Source organism: Grammomys surdaster, unplaced genomic scaffold, assembly GCF_004785775.1.
Source record: "Grammomys surdaster isolate TR1022 unplaced genomic scaffold, NIH_TR_1.0 363, whole genome shotgun sequence".
NCBI lineage: Eukaryota > Metazoa > Chordata > Mammalia > Rodentia > Muridae > Grammomys > Grammomys surdaster.
In genome coordinates, this window is record NW_021604782.1 from 9,283,986 (window position 1) to 9,288,954 (window position 4,969).

Sequence of the window (4,969 nt, forward strand, 5' to 3'; positions counted from 1 at the left end):
CTGCTGTGTGGAAGTGACTGGTCTGTCTTGACTTGGGATGATGCAATATTCTGAAATCTCTCTTGCATGCTAAGAAATCGAAACTTTTGCTGAATCTCACAGCCAGAGTTAATAAATAATACACCCGAGAGTCATTTAAAACTTGACTACCACCCTACTGTGTACTCAAACTGTTTCACTTGCCTTAAGAGAACAATGCCATAACCAATCTTACTACCCTTGGATTTCCTGTGTCATCATCAACTTGTATAACCTAAACTAATGCAGAGTAGTGTCTTAGGCATGCACTCTTCCACGCCCCTGACACAGATGATACAGCTGTATCATTTGCTGAAAGCAGCAAACAAGGAAGTTGAAAGCAATTTGCTAAAATCTATCAAAAAGTTTGAAAGTAACCCTTTATGGAAAACTGGCAAACAATGATTGTTGTCTGGGTCCGTTGGGACCAACTGGAGCCAGTGATTTGAACCCTTGTAAACTCTGTTAGAGATTTGTAAGCTGTCCTATTCCTTCCCCATGAGATGCATCCTATGATGTTCAATCACTATAAAGTGAAGCCTTTTGTGAAGGACGGACACCACCCACACACAGACACATACAGCTCCAACAAGAGACAGACACACAAGGATACACACACAGAGACACAGGGACAAATGGACTCATAAACCGGCCTTCAGGCAGGCAGATTCAGACCATACATCACACAGACAGAGGATGCTCTTGATTATAGGAGTCCAATAGGATGCCTTTATTTCTCTCCTTAATGCATTGTTGGTGGCTTGGAGTTAATGACTAATGTGTTATTATCCACACATTGACCTTCCCAGCCTAGGTCCAGTCTTGAGTGGTCAGCTTGATAACTTGGCTTAAAGACAAATGGTCTCCTGGTCCCAAACATTTGATGATGACTTATCACTGTTATATTGTGGGTTTGGAGGGGGGTGGTTCTAGAAATGAGGATATACCAACTGGTAAATATAGAACATAGCATTGTTCAATAAAGCCTTCTATGCCTTCATATACCATACTAGCTTCTCTGTAATTTTCTCCGTTTTCCTTCTGCATTTCTCTTCCAATGCCCCCAACAATCATGCTTGCCACTTACATGTGTCTCTCTCATTAGACTATAAACTGCATAAGGGTGTCGAAATGTGTCATTTTGCTAGTTACTTTTGTCAGTCTGTGACCAAACACTTGACAGAGTAACTCAGAACCAGGATTTGTTTTTCTCACAACTTCAAGTCTACTCTGAAGTCGTTTTGGTTCCATGACCTCAGGAACAACATGAAAGCAGCAACAGCTTTCACCTCATGGAAAACAGGGAGCAGAGACAATCATACAGAGTTGTAACCTTCAAAACCAGGCCTCCAGGAGCTGGCTTCCACCAGCTAGGCCCCATCTCCCAAAGTTTCCATCAACTCCCCAAATACTGTCACACCATCTGGGCCACAAACATATTAAACCCCAACAGCCATGCTAGCCAAGTATCATGATGCCTGGTAAAATTCCTTGGGTCTAGTTAGTCGTCTTGAGAGGATTGCTTGCCAGTAGACTTTAATATACAGTTTAGCTAAACATCCACGGAGCCAAGCAGTGTGGAGAAGATGCGATGAGTCACCCCCTTTACACGTCTCATTTCCTGCTCATTCAAAGATCAGTGTTTCTAGGATGATCTAGCCCCCAGGGCTGTCTCCGAAACTCTGATGGGCCCTACATTGTTCTGACTTGCTCACACAGTTGTTTTAAAAAGGATAAGAGTAAGGCATATTGACGTTGTACCAAAGTGGGTGATGGAAAAAGAAGCACATATTAGCCAGTTCAAAAGATTTCTCATGCTTTGATTTTCTCTGGCAGGTTTGTGGGATGAACGCTAAGCACTCATGGGTAATTTTCTAATCAAATTATGCTTTTGCATCATGGCAACTACTTCATAAATACAATTTTCTAGTATCAGCCACAATATCAGGAGGAGAAGCTACAAACGTTAGATCTTCACATAAAACACATGTTGCCACACATTGTTTAAATCAAGTAGACTGCACCTGTCCAAACAGGCCAGTTCCCTCTCATTATCAACGTCCCAGCTGCTTGCTCGCTTGCTCGCTCTGTCTCTCTCCAAATTCATCTGTTCTGGGTTCTTCTTTGTCATAGGATTACTGTGGCCAGCTTAGGAGAATTTGTGTTCAAATAACGTTTTAAAAACTCAGGCTGGAATGTAGCTCAGTTAATAGAGTTTTTGCCTAGTATGCAAAAACCCTTGGGTTGGACCCTCAGCACCACCTAAGCCAGCCATGGTGGTGGATGCCTATAATCCCAGAGCTCAGAAGGCAGGAGAAGAGAAATTGGGGGTTCAAGTCATTCCTGTCTCAAAAAAGAAAGGAAGGGAGGGAGGGAGGGAGGGAAGGAAGGAGGGAGGGAAGAGAGCAGGCAGGCAAATAGAGATGGGGAAGGGAGAGAGGAAGGGCAAGCTGTAATTTAGCTTATAGCTCCCAAATTTGATGACTTCATTTGTGAGTTGTCAATGACTCACATACTGTCACTAGAATCCGGCTTGTCTTCTCAGCATCTCTGGTCCTATTCTCAGGTAGGACAGCAGCAGCCACAATCCTTCTGTATTCTCAGTTTATATTCCAGCAGACAGAGAGAAGTCCAGGGCCAACTGTCCCTGGGGCCGGTGCTCACAATGAAACCAGTCATAAGATCAATTATTAGCTAACCTGCACCAGGGCCGAGCCTGACTATGGAGTCAGCCTGCTCTGACCCCCAGGTCTGCAAGAGGAAGAAGTGGTTCCTGCTGCAGATGCTAGCTCGTTTGTACAGAGGGTACAGGGATGCTGGGCAGTAAGTCTGCAGGCAGCATTAAGCTGAGTTTCCCAGCTGCTCAGATCCTGCCCTTCCTGCTTCAGTTCAAGAGTGCTTTCAGATGTGATAAACAGGCTGGGAGTTTTCAAAGCTTTCTCCACTGGCATTCTAACGTGGCTTTGGGTCTCTCATCACTCTGGTTAACTCCTAACTCAGTGTTGTTATTTTAATTACGTGTGTGAAACGGTGAGACAGTGTAGAACTTCCTCCTTCTTGTACTATCACTGAGGTCATTTCAGGTTTACCCAGAATTTGCTCTCCTTGAAGGAAAATTCTGTGGAAAATTATTCAACTCTATTCTAGGAACCCAAGGTCAAGATGCCACATAGCTTATCTCAGCTTCTGTTAAGCTGCTTGCTTGTGCACACTGTCACACACCTGCCGAGAAAGATTCCAGGATGTAGCTTTTGCCTTACAGGTCCTGAATGCCTGAGTGCAGTCCCAGCAGGCTGAATAAAGACTTTCAATTGGCCGGGTAGTGGTGGCGCACGCCTTTAATCCCAGCACTTGGGAGGCAGAGGCAGGCAGATTTCTGAGTTTGAGGCCAGCATGGTCTACAGAGTGAGTTCCAGGACAGCCAGGGCTACACAGAGAAACCCTGTCTAGAAAAACAAACAAACAAACAAACAAACAAACACACACACACACACAAAAAGACTTTCGTTTGGTCATAATTGTGTCTGAGTGGTCATCTCTGGTAGGCTCTCTGTAACTATATATATAGAAAGTTATTTTATGGTAAAACTGAGAATAATAGGGTTGTCTGACCAGTGGCTCTTTCCCCACAAATACTGACACTTAAAACCCAACAAAATGTTGTTTTGTTTTTTGTTGTTAGCTTTTTGTTTTGTTTGAGACAGACTCTCATTAATCACCCCTGGAACTCTCTGTGTAGACCATGAGAGCTTCAAAATTGCAATAATCCTCCTGCCTCTGCCACCTGTACTGAGATCATAGACACGAGCTACCACACCTGGCTACTTTTTTTGTTTTTATATCTCAAATACAGGACTGTAATGCCCTTTATATTTTATATTGTTAGCTTCAATTTTAATCACCTTCTTTTTTTCTTTTAGCATACTTGCACCAGGGCACATCCTGAATGACTCTTGAGAGACAGACTCTGCCCTCACTTAGGAATGATGGCTTTTTTAATAATTTATTTTTATTTTATGTGCATTGGTGTCTTGCACGCATGTATGTCTGTGTGAGAGGGATGAATCTCCTGGAACCGGAGTTACAAACGGCTGTGAGCTGCCATGTGGGTGGTGGGAATTGAACCCAGGTCCTTCGGGAGAGCAGCAAGTGCTCTTAACCACGGAGCAGTCACTTTAGCCCCTCCACTTTGTTTTTTTAAAAGGCAAATAAATCATGGAACTTTTTGTTTGTTTGTTTGGTTGGTTGGTTTTATTTTTTTGAGACAGGGTTTAGCCTAGAACTTGCTCTATAGACCAGGCTGACCTCTAACTTAGACTCCTGAGTGCTGGGATTAAAGGAGTGGATCATTACCGCCAGGTAAGTCATGGAACAGTGCAATAGAAAGACATACAAAGAATAAATATGGTGGGCAACTCACTAGCAGAGGGAGCCTACCACCATGCCTGACTTCCTGTTTTGGATTTGGACCTGTGTGGTGGTAGGAGAGAACAGACTCCCGTGGGTGGTTCTCTGACCTCTTTTGTGCACCACAGCTTGTGGACCAACCCACTTACTCCGCCCCCCAACACCCCACTTACCCACATATACCCAAACACAAGACAAAAAAAATATGTATATATAATTTAAAGCTTTTAAAAAAGACATGAAATAAACATAAAAATATTAATTTGTGGGGCTGAGGAAGTCGTCTCAGTCAGTAAAAGCATTCGCCAGGCAGATGTGAGAACTGAGCTCAGAATCCCAGACTCCACGAATGCTGCATGTGACGTCACATGCCTATAATCCCAGCACTGGACAGAGGGAGACAGGCAGAGCCCTGGAACAAGTTTGCTAACTAAACTAGTCAAATCTGTGAGCTCTGAGAGCAGTGAGAAACCCTGTCTCAATAAAGAAGGTGGAGAGCGACAGCGGGACACCCTCATCAGCCTCTGGCCTCCACATGCAAAAT